This window comes from Ovis canadensis, chromosome 23 (genome assembly GCF_042477335.2).
Source record: "Ovis canadensis isolate MfBH-ARS-UI-01 breed Bighorn chromosome 23, ARS-UI_OviCan_v2, whole genome shotgun sequence".
Taxonomy (NCBI): domain Eukaryota; kingdom Metazoa; phylum Chordata; class Mammalia; order Artiodactyla; family Bovidae; genus Ovis; species Ovis canadensis.
The window spans coordinates 32,914,582-32,938,224 of record NC_091267.1 but is presented as its reverse complement, the minus strand read 5'-3'; positions in this window follow the sequence as shown (position 1 = coordinate 32,938,224).

Here is a 23,643-nt window from a genome sequence, read left to right as displayed (position 1 = left end):
TTTTCTAGAACTGTGTAGAAGGTAAATGCCCCAACAAGTGCCTGTTGATGGACAGATGACTCATTACACTAGCAAGGTCAGGGTTGAGGGTCATGGGCTTGGAGATTAATTTCAAATTTGAAGATAAAATACAAACCTGTCTTCTCTTTTCAGGGAACTAAGCTGCCTTGGCCAGGTCATTGCTCTTAGATTCTTAACTTGCAAAATTGAGATGATAATACAAATTACTGCACCTCTCCAGGGCTCATTTTCATCATTAAAAGAAGGGTAGTTGTGGGAATGATTTTGTGAGGATTCAATAAAATTTGACATGACAATGTTTCTTACTCTGAAGATACAATTTGGGGCCAAGGGCTTCCCAGGTAGTACAGTGGTAAAGAATATGTCTGCCAAGGCAGGAAACATAGAGACTTGGGTTTGATCCCTGGGTCAGGAAGATGCCCTGGAGTAGAAAACGGCAACCCACTCCACTATTCTTGCCTGAATAATCCCATGGACAGAGGGACCTGGTGGGCTACCGTCCACGGGGGTCTGAAAGAGTCAGCCACGACTGAGCATATGGGCACATTGAAAACTTACAAGTTGATTCAAAAATAGGAAAACTGAGCATATGTGCTACCATTGCTAGGGGATATTATTTATTATTTTATATAAGAGTTTTGTTAATATTTGCTCATTTGATTTGATGCAATAGACACTGATAACACCATTTTATGGAGGAGAAAACTAGTCTTCCAGGTTAGAGAACTTCCTTGAAGCCTCAGAGTGAGGAAGTAACAGAGTCCAAGTTTATGCTCAGAGTGTTACCTCCTGATCAGGGCTCCTGACCTTGGTTGTGAGAATTGCTTCAGAGTGACTTAGCCAAAGCCTTCAGCCAGAGATGTCTCCAGGAAGTCACCTGTCACTTTCCACACGTACTGTGTACTTTCTTGTTACATGCATCTCCAGGAGGAAGGTACCTCATCTGGAACTTTCTTTTAGAGCCCGCTGGGCTAGGAGGTGTGGACAGCTGAGAGGAAGGTGGAGGGAGGTGTCCTTCTTTTGTTACAGCCTCATCTTCCAATTGAATTCCAGGTTTTGCTCTAAGCTGTAGAAAGGAATCCCAATAAAATCTTAGGGATGTAGACAGTCACCAGAGATCAAGCCATTGGTCTATATACATAGAGGAAGTGACCTGGCAGAGTGTCTAGAGCTTTTGAAAAGAGACTCATCCAAGTATCTACCCCTTAATGTAAGGATATCAGGAATTTTTATAATAGGAGCTTCATTTTATTAGTAATAGACTGGCTCAGACAAAATGCAGACTTCTTGCTGGCAGTTAAGGCAGCATGACACCTTGAGCTATCATCATCATCTGTCCACCTTAATGTACATGGGTCTCAGCCCCTGGTTGGTGCTATTAGGGCCCCCAAGTCAGAACAGGCCACAAAACAAAGCTTTATTTAGCAAAAACTCATTTTTGTTGGGGAGTTGACCAATATAGACCAAAAGTTGAGGAATTGGTCAGACTGCATAAATTCACCTGTGTTCACAGTGACACTAAACTCAAGCAAGTTTAGGTACAAACACACTCAACAGCCTAGCTCTCTTGAATCCAGTGGGGGCAATCGTATATTAGGGAGAGGGGAATATAAGCTTCAAAGTAAGGACCAGGGTCTGGGGCTCACACCAGACAGATGTAAGTTGGAGTAGGGCACTTCATACAGACCCTCATAGGAGCCATAGGAGGGCATTGAAATGGGCTTTAGCACAGGCACAGTTGCCCTTTGCCCTGTATTTTAGTACCTGCATCACAGGCACTAACCCACAGAGGCTGGGCGGGGCTACTTCATCTCCGAATCAAGTTCACAGACTGAATACCATTCTTACAGGACAGAAATCTCAATGAAAGAGCAGGCTTGCTTCTCCAAACTAAGGGATTCTCCAAACTAAGGGATAAGGCGGACAGACACACGACTTTCACACAGTGGTCTATAATACCCAACAGCTGGTCTGGCTTGGTGGTTAAACTTGTAACTCTGGAATTAGACTGCTGTCATTCAAATTTTCCAATGAGCTCTGGTTGTCTATTGCAGAGACTCATTTGTCATTGTTGTTCAGCTGTCTAGTCTTGTCTGACTCTCCTGTGACCTCATGAACTGCAGCATGTCAGACTTCCCTAACCTTCACTATCTCCCAGAGTTTGCTCAAACTCATGTCCGTTGAGTCAGTGATGCCATCCAACCATTTCATCCTCTGTTGCCCCTTTCTCCTCTTTCCCTCAGTCTTTCTCGCATCAGGATATTTTCCAATGAGTCAGCTCTTTGCATCAGGTGGCCAAAGTATTGGAACTTCAGCTTCAATATCAGTCCTTCCAATGAATATTCAGGGTTGATTTCCTTTAGGATAGACTGGTTTGACCTCCTTGCTGCCCAAGGGACTCTCAAGAGTCTTCTCCAGCACCACAGTTCAAAAGCATCAATTTTTCACTGCTCATCCTTCTTTATGGTCCAGCTGTCACACCTGTACATGACAACTGGAAAAAACATAGCATTCCAGCTGAACTAATTCAAATCCTAAAAGATGACACTATTAAAGTGCTGCAGAGAATCATAAGGAATTAAAAAAAACCTATTTTATTGATTCTCTGGATTGGCTGGGCTCAACTGGTTGGTTCTTGGTTGGAGGTCTCTTTTGTGGCTGTGGGCAGATGGTGCCTGGTGTTGGGGTTAAATGAAGGCTCATCTGGGCTGTATGTCTAAGGTGGAGTCTTTATTTATATGTCTGGCACCTCAGTGGGCATGGCTACCATATCTAGGGATCACCCAGGCATCTTACTTTTCCTACCTAGCCTCTTCATGTGGCTAGCTTGGGTTTCCTCACAGCATGTCACTGTCAGGGTAGTTGAACTTGTTATATGGTGGTTGACTTCCCCCAGAGGAAGTGTTCTAAGAGCTTTGGGCAGGTGCCATGAGGTTTCTTATGATGTGACTGCGAAGTCACAGAGCACCGCTTCTGCAAGACTCTTATTGGTCAAAAGTGAGTCAGAGAACCAGCCCAGTTTCAAGCTGATAAATCCACATGGTGGTTTGAATGGCGGGGGGTACAGATCATTGTGGGACCATTTCTAAAGATGAGTTATAACATGTCTTATCAGTTGTAGGAGTACAGATGAGGTATTGAGTATTCAGTGCTTCTGTTTCTTCGTCTGTGGATTGGGAAAGGAACCTATAATGCCTACTTCCCAGCATTGCTTACATATTAACACATACACATCAAGGGATTCCTATAAAGACTAGCGTAACTAATGGGTTCAACCACTTTTAGATCTTATTGCTCATGTGTTGCCTTGATCGAGCACTTGAATTTCTCCCGAATATTTTAGTATGTCTGCGTCTTGTCTTCCCAGCCAAGTTGTAAGCTCTTTGAAGTCAAAGATTATCCTATAGTTTTCTCTTTAAATTTCTTTTAGTTGCCCTCAATAAATGCCAACTGAAAGAAATCGAGAAGGAAGAAGAGATAAGGGAGCTGGGGACCATGCAAACAAGTTTGGGCATCTTTATAATTTTCTCTGGGCTCAGCATAGCACCCAAGCTCCCGGAGAGCTGACCTTTGCCTTTTCTGGAAAAAACTAATAAGTTTTCCGAGATTGTAAAGGGGGCATTATTAATCTAGTTAATAGATTGCACTGTTTTTATGAGGACTTCAGCCCATTAATTGTTTCCATGCAAATGGATGCCGTTAATTACAAATTAATCTTATCTTTTTGTTAAGGCAGGGCCATCAGGACCTCCACTTGGCAATACTTGTTGGCACTTGATATGAATCAATGCTTATACTTGAAAGTAATAAAACTGCATTTCTTTAAAGATGGTTAATAAATCAGATCTTCATTAATGCAGATAAGCCAGACCCCCTACTTGTCTAATTTAAAGAGGTCCTAATTCATTACTGTGATTCATGTGTCCCCCTGGGGATGCTGGCCAGCAGGGCAGGGCACATAGTAGCCAGTTAATAAATCCTGTATTTCTCTGTTTGTTCTGCAGTGGGAGGCTGTCCGCTGGTCTTTCTCCTCATCAGAAAGCATCACTTAGATCCTTGCCAGGCTTGGTACCACTTTTCACATGGTCATAGCGGACCTTAAAGAAGAACCATAGCCTTCCAGGAAAGCCTGTTGCCTTTATGATACATCTATGCTGGGAGTGCAAACTAAGGGTGGGGGACACCAGAAGCACTGTTGGGGTCAGACAGATGGCTTGTTTAGCAAGTGCTTGGACTCTGCTACTGGTTGAGGCGGTTGAATGGGGACTGTCTGTCCTGATGTCATCTGCCTGAGCATGTTGTACAAACAAGTGCATTATGTGACCCAGTTTTCCCCAGGACCTGTTAGCAATCCACTTTCCAGTCATACTGCTATACCATTTCTCAGCCCATGACTCTTCACAGGCACATTTCCCTTTGTAGGAGAGCTGGTGCTTCCTCATCATATTTAGTGCCTGCAACTGGCCTTCCACCCACCTCCCTGAACCCCTGGGATCTCATGAGCCAGGCCCTGGCTTCCTTTGTTTGAGGAACAAGTGGAAGCCTGCAGAAACAGGGGGCTTGCCCGTATCTCTCCATCTGATGCACCAGCCCTTTGCAACAGGGAGTGGCCCAGATGTACCACTGAAATGTGGGGTGAGGTCTGCAAGAGTGGGCATGCGAGAGGAAATGTGGCTTCTGTTTTGGCTATGGGGAGCCAGGAGTGTGATGAAACGCTTGCCTCTGTTCCACCGAATTCATTTCTCTAAAGTTCCACTGTGCACAGAACCATTTGTTTCCACATTGTTTTTATTAAACAAGAAAGGCGAGCTTTATTACTGCGCAAATGAAAGCAGCCGGCAAAGACAGATACTTCCCAGATTCTTATTAATCTCCAAGAGTTATGGGGCCTCTGGAGTCCCACAGAAATTAACATACTCCACAGAATTCTCTTAACTAGTCACCCAGAGTAGCTCCTCTCCCCGGTGAGCAGTGATTGCTATAGGAGGGCTCTCTGGGCTCGTCCAGGACTCTTGCCCTCTCACTCCGTTCCATGACCCCACCCTCTCCTGGGTTGCCTGTGTGCTAACCTCAAGCTTCAGTGCACAATCTTAGATTTATTTGTACACCGGTTCTGGGCACTGTCTGGAAATGTGGATTTAGATATCGTTCACTTCACTCCCATATACAATTAAATATGTATGGATTATTTACTATTGTAGTATGGGAGAGCCTTGACATCTGTGAGATTATATCCCGAGGCTTTTGTGAATCTCAAACGTGTGAAAACCAAAGTTATGTATAATTCCCTCTTTCCACAAGTGCAATAGAAATCAGTCATTTCACCGATATTTACTCATTGCTATCCAGGAGCTGTCCATAGCACTCTCTGCCCCCAGACAACCCTGGGCATGGTGAGGCGGCTGGAGAGACAGGGGAGAGTTTGAATGAAGGGATGATAGAATCTGTCTTATGACTTTTAAGAATACCAGCCACTGTGTTAAGGAGAGACCATGAAGGGTGAAGGCAAGAAGTAAGATAACTAGTTAGGAAACTAGTTATTGAGTTGTTGCAACAACTCAAGGGAGATTAGTTAGTTCAGGGTAGGCAGGTGGAGAAATTCAAGACATGCTATGAAGACAGAGGTGACACACAGAGAAACTGCCATTGCTCCTTCAGATTTCTAAGGAGAGGTAGGGGTTGCACTGGGGAAGGATGGATGCTACCCAGTCAGCCAGGCTCATCCAGGAAGACAGCCAACTCAGCCTTATGGGCTCCTGAAAGAATTCAGATCACAGCAAAATGGTGACTTCTTGTCATACCATGGGATTTAGGGGTCTCTTGCAAGCAGTCAAAGATGGAACACCAGAATGCGTGACTTCCAGGGTCTGCCATATTTACATAAGATTTGAATTGTTGTTGTTCAGTTGCTCAGTTGTGTCTGACTCTTTGCAACTCCGTGGACTTCAGCAAACCAGGCTTCTCTGTCCTTCATCTCCTGGAGCTTGCTCAAACTCATGTCCTTTGAATCGGTGATGCCATCCAACCATTTCATCCTCTCCTCTGTCATCCCCTTCTCCTCCTGCCCTCAATCTTTCCTAGCATCAAGGTCTTTTTTAATGAGTTGGCTCTTCATATCAGGTAACCAAAGTATCGGAGTTTCAGCTTCAGCATCAGTCCTTCTAATGAATAGTCAGGATTGATTTCCTTTAGGGTTGACTGGTTTGATCTCCTTGCTGTCCAAAGGACTCTCAAGAGTCTTTTCCAACACCACAGTTCAAGAGCATCAATTCTTTGGCACTCAGAGTTCTTTATGGTCCAGCTCTCACATCCTTACATGACTACTGGAAAAACCACAGCTTTGACTAGGCACAGACCTTTGTTGGCAAAGTGATGTCTCTGCTTTTTAATATGCTATCCATGTTGGTCATAAGTTTATTCCAAGGAGCAAGCACCTTTTAATTTCATGACTGCAGTCATCATCTGCAGTGATTTTGGAGCCCAAGAAAATAGTCTGTCACTGTGTCCATTGTTTCCCCATCTATTTGCCATGAAGTGATGGGACCAGATGCCATGATCTTAGTTTTTGGAATGTTGAGTTTTAAGCCAGCTTTTTTACTCTCCTCTTTTACTTTCACCAAGAGGCTCTTTAGTTCTTCACTTTCTGCCATAAAGGTGGTATCATCTGCATATCTGAGGTTATTGATATTTCTCCTGGCAATTTTGATTCTGGCTTGTTCTTCATCCAGCCCGGCATTTCGCATGATGTACTCTGCATATAAGTTAAACAAGCAGGGTGACAATGTATAGCCTTGATGTACTCCTTTCCTAATCTGGAACCAGTCTGTTGTTTCATATGCATGCAGTTCTAACTGTTGCTTCTTGACCTGCATACAGGTTTCTCAGGAGGCATGTAAGGTGGTAGGGTAATCCCATCTCTTTAAGAATTTTCCACAGTTTGTTGTGATCCACACAGTCAAAGGCTTTAGCATAGCCAATGAAGCAGAAGTAGATATTTTCCTGGAATTCTCTTGCTTTTTCTAAGGTCCAGCAGATGTTGGCAATTTGATCTATGGTTCCTCCACCTTCTCTAAATCCAGCTTGAACATCTGGAAGTTCTTAGTTCACACACTGTCGAAGTCTAGCTTGGAGAATTTTGAGGATTACTTTACTAGCATGTGAGATGAGTGCAATTGTGCAGTAGTTTGTACATTCTTTGGCATTGCCTTTCTTTGAGATTGTAATGAAAACTGACCTTTTCCAGTCCTGTGACCACTGCTGAGTTTTCTAAATTTGCTGGCCTATTGAGTGCAGCACTTTCACAGCATCATCTTTTAGGATTTGAAACAGCTCAGCTGGAATTCCATCACCTCCACTAGCTTTATTCATAGTGATGCTTCCTAAAGCCCACTTGACTTCTCACTCCAAGATGTCTGACTCTAAGTGAGTAATCACACCATCGTGGTTATCTGGGTTACTAAGGTCTGTTTTTGTACAGTTCTCCTGTGTATTCTTGCTACCTCTTCTTAGTATCTTCTGCTTCTGTTAGGTCCATACCATTTCTGTCCTTTATGGTATTCATCTTTGCATGAAATGTTCTCATAGTATCTCTAATTTTTTTTGAAGAGACCCTAGTCTTTCCCATTCTATTGTTTTCTTCTATTTCTTTGCATTGTTCACTTAGGAAGGCTTTCTTTTCTCTCCTTGCTATTCTTTGGAATTCTGCAGTCAGATGGGTATATCTTTCCTTTTCTCCCTTGGCTTTCTGTTTGAAAGATTTGAATAGTGTATATTAATTTAAAGAATTTTCTAGCTGATTTTCCAGTAAAGAAGTAAAATAGCTTGTGTCACTCTACAGGTAAGAAAGGAAAGGCTCAGAATTCAGGTGACTTTTCCAAAGTTACAAGTTAATTAGGTCCAAGGTTAAAGCCCAGATCTCTTGGAAGCCTGGATCGCCAAACATGGCTTTTCCCACAGTAGTAGCGTGTGACCTCCTTACTGAATACCCGGGGCTGCCCTGGGGTGGATCCGGTGGTGAGAAGGAAGAACAATGCCAGAGGAAGTCTGGTCCTTGTCCTAGAAGAGTTAGTGGTTTCTTTGCAGGTAGGACTCATACAGACATACAACACTTAAGGAGAAGTGTGCTCTATAATGGCGCTGCTTAAAGTTTAAAGCAGTATTTGACCAGGTACAAGAGCAGGGGTTCTGACTACAAATGCTTCAGCCATTAAGAAGGTCATCCCCATGGAATGCTTATGGGGTGAGTGCTCCAAGGCAAAGCGTACAGGGCAGGGTTGTGTCTAATAGCTGTGAATCAGTAAGTGTGTTTTGATAATTTCTATTTTCTTATCTCATGATGCCTCCTTCACACCAGAGCCCTTTAGCTTCAGTGAGGCCAGTAGCCCTAGGTCCTTTTCATGATAAGCTCACTTCTGCTATCAATGCTGTTGCTTACCCTAGTTCCCTCCAGAGGGAGGGCTGTGTTCTCCCAGCCCTCTTTCCAGAGAGATGCCAGCCCCACTGTCCTAACAAGTCATTACTGCTATGCACCAAGTACCCCCCCCAGAGGCACAGAGAAAAGTAAGGAGAAGCTTGGAGGGTAAGAAACACACCTGGAGAAGCTTGGACCAGGAAGGGGGCAAGAGTGAGAAGAAGAATGGCTTCTTTCTTAAATACCTGGACTTGGGCATATCTGGGTGCTCAAAAAGGGTCATGGCAGGGTGAAACCACAAAGCAATTTAGATCATGGAGGAAGGACTTGTTCTCCTAAAATGGGAGGTGTTTCTAGAAACCAATCCAAAAGGTTCTGCGGACTTCCCAGGGGGCTCTGAGGGATTCCACTTGTAGGGACTGGGGAAGCTGCTGGGATGGATGAGTGAGAAAGGACAAGTCTTGCTCCCTGCAGGGGTGGGGCAACCTGTGGGGCCGGGCCTGCAGCCCTGAAGCAGAAGGGCAAGGCCTCCCAGAGCTCTTCCTTGGGAATGAGTTTCCCCTCTGGAGAGCACCGCAGGCGCTGAGCTTAGTTCAGTTCAGTTCAGTCGCTCAGTCGTGTCTGACTCTTTGCGACCCCATGAATTGCAGCACGCCAGGCCTCCCTGTCCATCACCAACTCCCGGAGTTCACTCAGATTCACGTTCATAGAGTCCGTGATGCCATCCAGCCATCTCATCCTCTGTCGTCCCCTTCTCCTCCTGCCCCCAATCCCTCCCAGCGTCAAAGTCTTTTCCAATGAGTCAACTCTTCACATGAGGTGGCCAAAGTACTGGAGTTTCAGCTTTAGCATCATTCCTTTCAAAGAAATCCCAGGGTTGATCTCCTTCAGAATGGACTGGTTGGATCTCCTTGCAGTCCAAGGGACTCTCAAGAATCTTCTCCAACACCACAGTTCAAAAGCTCTCTGAAGTGCAAATGGAGTGGGAGTCAGGGAAGCCAGGACCCTCCTCCTGTCCCTAGGTCTTGGAATGGTGGTGGAGCCAATGCTAAAGCTTCTAGGAGTTTCTGCTTCTTTGTGCCTGGGGACCAAAGGGAGTGAGGCATGTGTATCACGTACAGCACTTTTGTCCTGTCCTTTAGCCTTGGCGTGGCTCTCCTTCAGTACATATATTACCCAGGACAATGACTTGAAAGTCCCTTTCTGGGGCATCATCTTCTGTCTTGGAAAGAGATTGTCAGCCTTTCCAGATGGGGCATCGTGGGGGAGGAGATGAGGGTCTGGTGTGAAGAGATATTCCCAGTTCAGGGTCAGTGAGTGGGATGTGTGTGTATGTGCGTATGTGTGTGCTTATGTGCATATGTGTGTGAGTACACGCACGTGCGTGCATGCACATGTGTGTATATGTGCATATGTATATGTATGTGTGTAAGTATGTGCACATGCATGTGTGTGAAGGAAATGGCACCCCACTCCAGTGTTCTTGCCTGGAGAATCCCAGGGGTGGAGGAGCCTGGTGGGCTGCCGTCTATGGGGTCGCACAGAGTCGGACACGATTGAAGTGACGCAGCAGCAGCAGCAACAGCAGCATGTGTGCATGTGCGTATGTATGTGCATGTGTGTGTGCGTGCGTGAATATGTGTGCATGTGTATGTGTGTGTGCCTATGTGTGTGAACGCCTATGTGTGTGAATGCGCCTATGTGTGTGTGTGAGAGAGAAGCTTGGTGTCTGCGGCAGCATCCAGAATTCCTATGGAGTCCCCCAAATGCAGGGAAATTCTAGAGATCACTGCAAGAGGGGAGACCTCAGAAAGCAGGTCCTCTCTTTTTACCTCGAACCCATGCCCAAGCTCTCTGAGCCTTGAGGTGGGACTTGGGCCAAAGCAGTGGCCAGGGATGACTATCTGACAGTGACATTTACATCTGCTGCCTGGCACTTTCCTCCTCAGGAATTCAATTTTTTTCCTATTTCTCTTTATTCAGTGTTTCTTCCCTCTACATGAATTTAGATCTGAGAATGCAGGTGACCTGTCTGCCATACTGGCATGTCCCCTTTCTAGTGTCCATTATATCCCAAGGCCCCCTTGCTCTTATCCGTTTCCTGTCTTCATCCTGGGACATCATGTCCCTGACTCTGCAGACAGATGGGTCTCTTGAGAAGGACTCCCCTCTGCCTCAAGTATGTTCTACTCTGCAGTGAAAGAATGCATAAATGCAGGTTCCAGCCTTTGAACAGGAAGGGGATGGCACATGGGGAGAGGTCAGAGTGATTGGGACCCAGGCCTCCTGAGACTTAAGGGAGGTGTAGTCTCAGTGGGCACATAGGAGCCCTATTCCAGATGCCTGACCAACCTTTCTCCACGCACTGGAGGGCGAGAGAGAAAGAGAGAGAGCTGCGGATAGGGGTGGAGATGAAGGTGGCAGTAACCATAGTGACCGAGGAGGAGGGATACGGAGTGGGTGAGGGAGGAAGGCAGAAAACAAAGGACGGAGGAGCAGAGGGTAAGGAAGGGAGAAGGAAGAAGAAGAGGGAGAGGAGAAGAGAAGGGAGAGGAAAAGGGGAATCCGGAAAATGAACTGAATCTAGAACCACAACGTTTGTCTTGAAATCCAAATTCCATAATTACTAATTTTAAGAATTAAACAAATAGCTTCTCTCTCTCTGCTTGAATTTCTTCCCTGTGACATGAGGAATGATATCATATCTTGCCAATCTAACAGGTCAGTTGTGAAAATCATTGAGGCAATGTGTGCTGATGCATTTTTGTGGTATGAAATGGCCTCTAATACAAATAAACACATGTACCTATGTACCCCGCCCCAGCTGACCTGCATGTCGTGTCACGGTAGTTGTAACACTGCCTCCGCTACGGGGGCCGTGCTGATTTCTCTTGCATCTTTGCCTTTCCCACTTTCCATATCTGGGATCCTTTAGTCTTTACTCCTAACCATCACCTTACATGTTAATTGGAAGCACTTCTCAAGCATCTCTCAACTCCTCTGGGCTTTGGGAAGCATTTCTTGATTGCCCAGCCACCTCTGATAGGTCATTTCTCCGAATTGTGAGCCTGTAATGGGAGAAGGGGCTTCCCAAGTGGTGCTAGTGGTAAAAAATCTGTCTGATAATGCTGAAGACATAAGAGACATGGGTTCGATCCCTGGATCGGGAAGATCCCCTGCAGGAGGTCATGGTAACCCACCCCAGGATACTTGCCTGGGGAATCCCATGGACAGAGGAGCTGGTGGGCTGCAGTCCATAGGGTCACAAAGAGTCAGACATGACTGAAGTGACTTAGCCCGCACACACACTGGGAGAAGATGACTCAGGAAGGACTCCTTCCTCAGCCCCACCCTGTTTTTGCATCTGGTTATCAGCTGGAATTGTGAGCTGTTTTATTTATTTATTATTATTATTATTTTAATTTTTATTTTTACTTTATTTTACTTTACAATACTGTATTGGTTTTGCCATACAATGACATGAATCCACCATGGGTGTACATGCGATCCCAAACATGAACCCCCCTCCCACCTCCCTCCCCACAACATCCCTCTGGGTCATCCCCGTGCACCAGCCCCAAGCATGCTGTATCCTGCATCGGACATAGACTGGTGATTTGATTCTTACATGATAGTATACATGTTTCAATGCCATTCTCCCACATCATCCCACCCTCTCCCTCTCCCTCTGAGTCCAAAAGTCCGCTCTACACATCTGTGTCTTTTTTGCTGTCTTGCATACAGGGTCATCATTGCCATCTTTCTAAATTCCATATATATGTGTTAGTATACTGTATTGGTGTTTTTCTTTCTGGCTTACTTCACTCTGTATAATCGGCTCCAGTTTCATCCATCTCATCAGAACTGATTCAAATGTATTCTTTTTAATGGCTGAGTAATACTCCATTGTGTATACGTACCACAGCTTTCTTATCCATTCGTCTGCTGATGGACATCTAGGTTGTTTCCATGTCCTGGCTATTATAAACAGTGCTGCGATGAGCATTGGGGTACATGTGTCTCTTTCAATTCTGGTTTCCTCGGTGTGTATACCCAGCAGTGGGATTGCTGGGTCATATGGCAGTTCTATTTGCAATGTTTTAAGGAATCTCCACACTGTTCTCCATAGTGGCTGTACTAGTTTGCATTCCCACCAACAGTGTAGGAGGGTTCCCTTTTCTCCACACCCTCTCCAGCATTTATTGCTTGCAGATTTTTGGATTGCAGCCATTCTGACTGGTGTGAAGTGGCACCTCATTGTGGTTTTGATTTGCATTTCTCTAATAATGAGTGATGTTGAGCATCTTTTCATGTGTTTGTTAGCCATCCGTATGTCTTCTTTGGAGAAATGTCTATTTAGTTCTTTGGCCCATTTTTTGATTGGGTCGTTTATTTTTCTGGAATTGAGTTGCATAAGTTGCTTGTATATTTTTGAGATTAGTTGTTTGTCAGTTGTTTCATTTGCTATTATTTATGTGAGCACAGGTGGGATGGTGTTATTGAAATATTTAGGAAATATTGTATTTTTACACAATGCCCTGCTGTGTCCCAGGGTGAGAGATTATGTGTGGAAAGAAGACAAAGAGAGTTTTCTTGTCGGGCTAAAATAGACTGTAAGTTTCTAATACAAAGATGGCAGACAAAATGGCGGGCAGTGCTTCCCACCTCCATCCCAGGCTCTGATGAGGAGCGGACCCATTGTGCAGACTGCTGCCCTCCCTGTAGAGAGAAGCCATGGCATATCGGAGGTCCAAAGATGCCTTAGCAAGTCAGGCTATTTTGAGGGGTGTTTCTTGACTGTTCGAGAAGAAGTAGCTCGGAGAACAGAAGGGAGTACCTCTCAAACAGTTTCCTGCATTGCAGGGATAGTAGGCTGCAGAGGGAAGCCTCCGATTTGGGGACAGAGGAGGGTGGGAGGGAAATGTGTGGTGACATTAAGCTTCCGCGGGGATCACACACCCTGGTATATTAATATATGGACTTTTCTTCCATGGTTGCCCGCCTGCACTCAGGTGAGGAGGAAATGGTGCAGGAAGGAAACACAGAGCTGAGCATGGGTGTGGAGTCTGAATATTCAGGGTCATGGGCTGCACTCTCTGAGCTGACTCTCAAGCACACCTAGAATCTTCTCTACTTAGTCTCTTCTTCTCTCTGTCCTGTGTTCCCAAGCAGATTTTCACAACCTCAAGGGCAGAAACTTTATGAAATACTCTGTAGTTCACAGCACTAGCATACTGGAGGGATTCTTCTAATCTTCCGTTGAACTGGTATGAACACAGTAAGACCCATAATAGAAACATGGGATATAGGTTCAAGCTAGGCACTGTTCTGAGTATGTTAAACACTCACTCCATAAGAGCCTTATGCGGTAAATACCACAATTGAATACAAACGAGGATACCACTACAAAGGGAGATGGAATAACTTGACTAAGGTCACATAGCTAAAGAATGATAAAACTGAGTTTGAATCCAGGGAGACTGACTCCAGCATCCAATTCCTATCTGCTGAGCTGAACTATGCTTTCATGCTACGTGTGTGTGTATGTGTCTGTCTGCGTGTGTGTGCGTATGTGTCTGTCTGCGTGTGTGTGCATGCGCGTATATGCACAGGGCAGAGGCTCCATATCAGTCTAGGAGGAGAAGTTAGAAATGACCAGAAGAATGCAAACTCAATAGGGAAGGAATCTTGGTGGGCTTCGAGAGACAGAAACCTCTTTTTCAAAGCGAACATCCCTCCAACACTTATGCAATCCCCACAAATAGGAATATTCTTAAAATAGACCATTTCTTCACATGCTATGTTTGTATCAGTCTCCTCCCGGTCTCATTTTTAGAACAGTAGGTAATCTTTACTCCTATTAGTTGTCTGTGATTTGAATTCTCTCAGGACGGTCTTTCTGAGATGGCTTCTCTTTCTGCTCACCAAAAGCACCTGGGCAAACGGGCTGTGATGCTGGGGGAACAGGAAGGGTGCGTGAGTAACATAGCCACTCTCAAGCCACCGTTAGCCTCCTCTCCATGAGGATTGATTATGTGTCCTCGAATAGTGCTGTGAGGAATGTGGGGGCAGGTCCCCTTTTGTCTCCATCTCTCCTGGCTTCCCGTGCAGCTCAGCTAGTGAAGAATCCACCTGCAACGCAGGAGACCCCAGTTTGATTCCTGGGCTGGGAAGATCTGCAGGTGACTCGATAGGCTACCCACTCCAATCTTCTCCAGTTTCCATGGTGGCTCAGACAGTAAAGAATCCCCCCACAATGCAGGAGACCTGGGTTTTATCCCTGGGCTGTCGGGAAGATCCCCCGGAGAATGGCAACCTACTCTAGTATTCTTGCCTGGAGAATTCCATGGACAGAGGAGCCTGACAGGGTACAGTCCATGGGATCCCATACAGTTGGCCACAACTAAGTGAAGCGACTTTCACTTTCACTTTCTTTGCCCTGGCTCCCAGCACAGGTTCTAGTGGATCTCCAGTGGTTGTTAATTATGGACCCACGAGGAGAAGAAATGGCCTCAGCCCAGATCCCTCTCCATGTCTGGTTGGGTTCATGGGCAAGTCTGAGTTTTGCTCAGGGACCAGCCTTTATAGATGCCAAAGTGAAATTCTCAGCTCAAGTTTTTGTGGAATTTTCCTTATTGAGGATGATGCCATTTCCAGAGGACAAATGTTCTTTTGGCCTATTGCATTTGTTATCAGATGTGCTATCACTTGAAACACTGAGAGAAGATGTGTTTTCTCAGCTGTAGGGACGCTGTCTTAGGGGAGAGATTCTATGCAGTGGAAGTTCAGCAAACCCAGGGATATGATTTAGAAGCAATTCACTAGGTCAGAGACACCTTTAAATCAGAAATGTGGCAAGGGGAGAGGAGAGAAATCTCAAACAGTCAGTTATTTTGTCTACAAATCAAGAGCACGGTAAACTTTCTCACTTTTAACTTCCATTGAAACAATGATCATAAACAATGTGCAATGCTAAAAACTAATTAAACAGCCATCCTAAATCAACAAAAAAGGGTAAATTGAATTTTAAGTAACATTTGCTCCTGTGAAATGTGTGTGGGGCGATGGGAAGGGAAATGTGCTTTTCCATGCTGGCCTGTCCCGAGGCTGACACTTGCGTGAGTTAGGCTTATTAATTAGTGAGTTGATCAGCCTGTCCCTATTACCTCAGCTGCCTTGTGTTTCACTGAACACTCCTCTTTGGGTTTCACTGAACCCACCATCACCATCACCACCATCATCACCACGGTCGTCATCATCATCATTGCCATGCCTTTCTTAAAGCCATTTGTCCAACTAAAGCATTCTCTTTTTTTCTGCTTATCTAAACTCAACTCATCCTTACCTGCTCTCAGTTCTTTCCTTCAGTCTGCTCAACAGCGCTTCAAGATTCCTGCCTCTCAATGGACACCTCAGTGATCATCTGGACCACTTACTGCCCACCTGTTACACCCAGCGTCATGAAAGCTATTTACTCAGTTCTTATCGTTCTCATGTTTCACAGTCCCCCTGCACCCCATGCTAGCCAGGAAGGGCTAGATTGTACAGGAACAAAAGATTCCCAAATGTCAGGGCCTCAACACTAGAAAGGTTTTGTTCAAGGATCCAAGCGCAGGGGGGTCTCCTCCAACTAGTAACTGTGTCTTGGGGTTACAGGGCCACTTTGCTGCTGTCCAGGGGTAGCTGGTGCTTTCCAATGACTCATCCTGGACGTGGACAATGTCATTTTTGTGCACATTTCATCGGCCAATTTATCACACAACTGCCCATCTGCAAGGCAATTGAAAAGTACAGTTTTCCAGGTGTCTGGGAGGGGAGGAGAACTGGGTATTGGGTTTTGATGCCAGCTACATCAGCAATTAGATAATAATTTTGTAACAGTACCTTAGATAGCTTATATTTCTTAGTGTCTCTCATGGTTTTGGTAAAATAGGCTCTCAATAAATGTTTGTTGACTAAGTGACATCATCAATTATCCTTTATGGAACATTAATTTATGATATTTTTATCTTACTAGGGACAAGCAGAGTGGAATAAAGACTCATAATTAAGGTCTGACACATGATAGAGCATTCATTCATTCATTCAACAAATGCCTTTTTAAGGCCTTATATATTCAAGACGGTGTTGTAAGCATTTGTAAACAATGTACTGATTGTTGTCCTTGCATAGCTAGCTTGTAGAGAAGGAAACAGACAACAAACAATAAGTATAACAAATAAAGAAACTACATAGTGTGATCGAATGTGACGTGCTGTGGAAATAAAAGATGGAAAAGCAGATAAAGGTAAGAATAAAGCCACCACTTCCCTGGTGGCTTAGATAGTAAAGAATCTGCTGCAATGTAAGAGCTGCTGCTGCTGCTAAGTTGCTTCAGTCGTGTCCGATTCTGTGCGACCCCATAGACGGCAGGCCACCAGGCTCCGCTGTCCCTGGGACTCTCCAGGCAAGAACACTGGAGTGGGTTGCCATTTCCTTCTCCAATGCATGAAAGTGAAAAGTGAAAATCAAGTCGCTCAGTCGTGTCCAACTCTTAGCGACCCCATGGACTTCAGACTACCAGGCTCCTGCGTCCATGGGATTTTCCAGGCAAGAGTACTGGAGTGGGGTGCCATTGCCTTCTCCCCTGGCTTCAATTCCTGGGTCAGGAAGATCCCCTTGAGAAGGGCATGGTTACCCACTCCAGTATTCTTGGCTGAAGAATCCCACGGACAGAGGAGCCTGGTGGGCCACAATCCATAGGGTCACAAAGAGTCGGGCACAACTGAAGTGACTTAGCACAAAGGATATAGAGATTGAGAGGTTTTCAGTGAAAGTAATTTTAATTAGAGTTGTCAGGGCAAGCTTCATTGAAATGATTTTGGAAAAGAAGCAGGTGAGCAGATATTTGGAGGAAAAGCAAGTAGGAAGAAGGAAAAGGCTTTGCTAAAGCCTTAAGCTGTGGCATGTTTGAGGAACAGCATGGAGTTCAGTGCGGCTGGAGTGAGATCGTGTGGACAGCTGGAGATGAGTTTAGAGGGATGATGGGGCACATTATGAAGGCTTGTAGGCTATCGTATGACTGGATTTTTCTCTGAGTCAAATAAGAGGTGATGTTGAGACGTTCTGATGCTTAGTAACACATAATTACACATGTTTTCTATGTGTGTCTATTTTAATCCAAAGTAGGAAGTTTAGCTTTTGTCTCATTTACATTTCTTGGCTCTCATAATAACATATTTACCTTTGCAGAGAACTTTTGAATGAATTATATCATAAAATAATAATTATAAAGATAAGAGGGGGCTGGCACTATTATCAGCTCCCACTTATGTCACGTTTATGGACTACCGAGATGGAAATTTTGCCTAGAATCCTTGTGGCCCGGCTACCCAAAGGATGGGGCTATTAGGGCTTAACTTCTCCCTTTCTAGCCTCTCCGTACTCGTATTATAAGATCTTAGAGAAAGAAACTTAATCAGCAGAATCAAACGGGCGGTGAGATGAGCTCCACATAATCCCCACTCTCATTGAGTCTGAACATCGCTTAATAAAACTCACAGTTGTTGTGGGGAAGGGATATGGGGCTGCTGTCTCTCCAGCCCGCTGAGCTACCACCTGCTCCCTGCAGAGGCCACACTGCTCATCCCCGGAGCATCATCGCTTGTTTTCCAGCCTGATCTCCCTTCCAGGGAGAAAATAACCACTGGTCTGTGGGCTCCAGCAGAGTCTCTCCCCAGTTCCATTAGGGCCTGTGTTCACTGCCTCGTCATGTTACCAGTGACACCAGCGTGATGACCACTCTCCCCTGGAATTCCTAGGGGGCTTTCCCACTTGTTTGGTTGTCTCAGATCTGGTCAAGGTGGGGCTTGTTTCCCTTCCCTCGGCCAGGCTTATTTGTTTTTAATTACTTATTCCATTGCTGCATGATAGTGATTGCTGGATATGAGGCCAAGTTTGGAGAAGACATTTTATCCCTAAATTTGCTATCAGGCACAGGGTCACAAACTCCCCCACCCCATGCTGACCCTTCTCCTACCCTGGATAGGTAAGGTGAAGTCGCTCAGTTGTGTCCGACTCTTTGCGACCCCATGGACTGTAACCTACGAGGCTTCTCCATCCATGGGATTCTCCAGGCAAGAATACTGGAGTGGATTGCCATTTCCTTCTCCAGGGGATCTTCCCGACCCAGGGATTGAACCCCAGTCTCCCGCATTGGAGGCGGACGCTTTAACCTCTGAGCCACCAGGGAAGCCCCCTACCCTGGATGGGCTCTGCTTAGTTTCCTAGGGTGTCTCCAACAACTATGAAGTAAAATGAAAGGGAAAGTGTTAATTGCTCAGTAGTGTCCGACTCTTTGCGACCACATAGACTGTAGCCCATCAGGCTCCTCTGTTCATTGGATTATCCAGGAAGAATACTGGAGTGGGTTGTCATGCCTTCCTCCAGGGGATCTTCCCGACCCAGGGATTAAACCTGGGTCTCTCGAATTGCAGGCAGATTCTTTACTGTCCGAGCCACCAGGGGAGCTCTACTAAGTAAATACAGAATCAATGATAGTCATTACTTCCTGCCACTCAGTGTCCAGCCCTTTCTGACAATATTAACTCTTTGATGACGATGTGGTCCACATTCTCTCACCTGACTCTTGGTCTCTGCTAATTGTGATGATTATGCGCCACCTTTCCCTGCCCTTTACTGTCTTGCTCTTTGCCCTGGATGCTGAGCCCTGCATGCTACCTCCCCCAAGCTCCCTTGCAGCCTCTGTCTTCCTGTTGGGTTCAGTGATGGGATGCACCAACAGGGTGTAGGGGGTGGTGAGGAGACTGCAGTTGAGATGTTTCTGCCCTGCTGTCTTACACTTGTGACAATAGGTCTGCTTATAGCTGTTATTTTTATGCCTGCAGCTCCTGCCAGGAGGGCCCTTTTCCAGGGCTCCCTGGGTTCTGGTAATGTCAATTCCTCCCTCCTCTGGTCAGGGAGGCCTGGCGTGCTGCAGTTCATGGGGTCACAAAGAGTTGGACACGACTGAGCGACTGAACTTATCTGAACTGATCCCTCAGAGGGACAGCCCCTGCTGTTCGAATTTTAGGATACCTTGACATCTCCTGTTGACTTCCTTAAACCTGCACCTAATCCCACTATCAAATTCTTTTCAAAACCCCAGCTTGGGTGCCTTCCATTTCCTGCTGGGCCTTCAGTGATAGACCAACAAACACTTCTCTCTGAGGCAGGAACAGGATATGGCTGTAGGTCCTGGGGGTTCCTTGCTGTCTCCTCTCCTAGAGTTTTTATCCTCATCTTTTCCTGCTGGACAGTTTGGTTAGGTGACATCAGCCATGGTTAGCCTCCGGGTTGGAGGCTACCATGAGTGCAAATGCTGCAGGCTGGAGGCAGGGGTGCGGGGGTGTTGAAAGAAGATGTATTCATTGCCTCTGACGAGTCCGCAGGCTGGCTGGGGTATAAGAAATCACATACCACTGAAACAACACATACCACTGAAACAATATGATCATAAAAAAAAAAAAAGATCATTATCTGTTAAGCATGGGCTTCCCAGGTTGCACTAGTGGTAAAGAATCTGCCTGCCAATGCAGGAGACACAGGAGACGTGGGTCTGATCCCTGGGTCAGGAAGATCCCCTGTAGTAGGAAATGGCAACCCACTCCAGTATTCTTGCTTGGGAAATTCCATGGACAGAGGAGCCTTGTGGGCTATAGTCCATGGGGTTGCAAACAATGGGATGAAACAGAGCTCGTGCGCGTGCACACACACACACATACACACACACACAGATTTATCAAGCACTTACTGTGCGTCAGGCTTTGTGGCGTGAGAGATTTCATTAAGGAGGCATGATTTCACCTGTACCTTGATGGAAAGAAATGAGCATATGCGGAGAAAGAGAAAACGGAGGATGAGGACACAGTGCCAGTCCTAGATCCGGAAGTAATGTTTCCCCAACTCAAGGGACTCTGGAAGAGGCTGCCCCTGCCACGCGATTCTCCCTGACACCCTGGGTGGGATGGGCTGCCGTGGGCTGGGACCTGGAGCATGGCTCCAGAGGGGAGCTTTCCTGGGGCACAGCTGCCTGCACTAAAGGCTCTTCACAACCCTTCCTCAGTTTATTCTTGTGTTGCCCTTGAGAATGTGGACCTTGACCTCCTGCTTTGCCTTCCTTGTTGCTTCCTGTTGGTCTGATGAGAACATGTACTCTTGGGGCCAAACTCAGGATTCATCCATCTCTCCAGCCATCCATTTCTTTACTCACTTACTCACTCAGATCAAAACATCTGTCCCTGTTATTCTTATCCTATCTAACTATATATCCACACAAAGCCAGCCTGCAAATCCTCAGCTGTGGACCCAGTCATACAAGCTGAGGGGCACAGCTGGAGAAAACTTCACCACACACAGGCCAACACTGGAACCACAAGCTCACTAGGTTCTCAGCATTTTCCAGCAACCACTTTGTAGGTCCATAATATCCTGTTATCCCTAAAGATGATCATTTCAGACCCTCGTCATTCCCACTTCCGACTCACTCACTTCTTCCACTCCTCAGATATCCTTCCTGCCTTCTCTACCCTCCTTAACAGCCTCTTCAAGGCCTTGCTGCCTCATAAGCTCAATGTGAGAATAATTCATCTCTCTTCCTTGACGTCCCCTTTCACTGTGCGGATTGTCACCTCTTTCATCGCTTTTCTTTCACCTAAGTCCCCACTGTTTCCCCATATCAGTTCATGGACTCACACATGAATTCTGCAATGATGTCCCGTGGCTAAATCTGGACTTTTTCTGTTCTTATACTGCTTTCTGGCTTATGGTGTCAATGTCCTTCTTCCTGCAGGACCTTGGTAGATGTTTTTGTTTTGTGACCTCCGAGATTCCACTTCCTCTGTGGTCTCCTCCTCTCTCTCTTTCCACGCTTTACCTCTCTTTCATTTCTTGTTCTTCCTCTTCTCCTGTCCTAACTCAACTTCTAAACTCATTGTTTTCCTCTGTCTCCATCTAGAAGCATGAACCCTAGACCCAGTTGATGTGAGTTTGAATCTTGAATCCATCACTTCCAAATTGGGCAGTTTTTATACCTTGCTGTGGCTCCATATTGCCTAGCTCATAGTTGACACTTGGAGAAGGCAATGGCAACCCACTCCAGTGTTCTTGACTGGAAAATCCCAGGGACAGTGGAGCCTGGTGGGCTGCCATCTATGGGGTTGCAGAGAGTCGGACACGACTGAGGCGACTTAGCAGCAGCAGCAGCGTAGTTGACACTTAATCAACATCAATGATTATTCCTCCAATTGCCCAAGCACAAACCTGGAAGTCATTCCCGACTTCTTCTCCATCCCCTCGTCTTATCCCAGCCACAAGGATCTTGATCTTCTGATGTTTCTTGGAGCTGTCCATTTTTCATTTCCTTCAGAACTGACCCAGTACAGGGACTCATGTAGTGTCTGATTCTTAACTGTTCTATTTGTTTCCAGCTTTAGCTGCCTGATCCAATTTTTACTTTGAATCAAAGCAATCTTTCTAATAAATAATTATAGCCTCATCCATGCTTAAAATCCTATTAGGATTGCTACTGCTTTCAGGATGGAGTCCAAATGCCTTGGCATGCAATGGGAGGCCCTCACAGAACTGCTTCCTTCTCCTTTCAAGTCTTGCTTTCCACTATCCATGCCATGACCTAGCCATCTAATTTCCTACCTAAAGATGTTCATTAAACATGGATCCAGACTTATTGGATGAGACTCACTGGCATCAAATGTCCCAAGAGTTCACGTATTTGCCAAGTATCTCCTATCTCATGTGTCTGCTGTTTAGTTGGTAAGTCGTATCTGACTCTTTTGCAACTTCATGGACTGTATCCCACCAGACTCCTCTGCCATGGGATTTTCTAGGCAAGAATATTAGAGTGGGTTGCCATTTACTTCTCCTGGGAATCTTCATGACCCAGGGATTGAAGCCACATTCCCTGCACTGGCAGGCGGATTCTTTACTGCTGAACCACTTGGGAAGCCCACACTTATGTCTGAGCACTTCAAAAATTGGGAACCAGTGCTTTAGAAAATATAGCAAAAGCATGCACAGTTCTCAACCTCAATGAGAGGTCAAAATGAAATTAATCAATGGCTAGATGATTTAGTCCTGGCTATAAATGCCATAGGAAGGAGGGTGGAGAAAGGTACTGTGAATTTCTGCCTCTTTGCCTACTTTTTGCCCACAGTTTCTTCATCCTATCGTTCATCATGCCTATTTCTTCTTAGCTTTTATGGAGGAAAATGTGAAATGTAAGAAAGACTTGTTCCATCCACTATTCATGGACCCTCATATCTTCCTTCCTCACCATGTCTGAGACAAGACCCGTGTCCTCACAAAACAAACAAGTTTAATTTAAATCCTGGGTTTCTTTTGTATGCATCTCAACCAGATTATATAGCCTATAGCTCAAATGGTAAAGAACCTGCCTATGATGCAGGAGACCAGGGTTTGATCCCTGGGTTGGGAAGTTTCTCTAGAGAAGGGAATGACAATCCACTCACAGTATTCTTGCCTGGAGAATTCCATGGACAGAGAATCCTGGTGAGTTACAGTCCATGGGGTCACAAAGAGTCGGACATGACTGAGTGACTAACACACACACATCCAACCAGTTCAGGGTGTGAGCTATATGGAATGAGACACAGGAACCCCACCTGAGGGGAAAATGAGATGAAACAATGATTAGTTTTGGAGTCAGAATTCCTAGGATTGAACTTAAGCAAATTTGTGTATTCCCTTGGACAAATCATAGATCCTCTGGGCATTGCCTCTGGCACCCCTAAATGGGCTGGGAAAGATGATCATCAAATTAGTAGCATTAGTATACCTTTTCCATGGGATCATTATGAGAATCCCATAGAATAAGAGCTGTGAAAACACCTTTAAATCTTAACATGCCATGATACAAAAATAGATTTAAGAAGGCTAGAAAACAACATTGGATCCTTGGATTGTTAGTATAATTGATATTTTCTTCCAAATGTGAGGTGGATGTTGAGTGTGGGTGAGGGGCCTGTTGTCTGAGGAGGGATTACCAACGGTCTATTTTTTGAAGTGAATCTTAAGAGCAGGAGGAGTCTATTCCATGAACCAGTTTCTTTATGTTCTTCCTTCAAAAAGGCCCATGTCTTTGTCTGCTTTTTGCTCTTTTCTTTTGGAGCAAATTGAGCTTCTGAGAATCTTAGAAT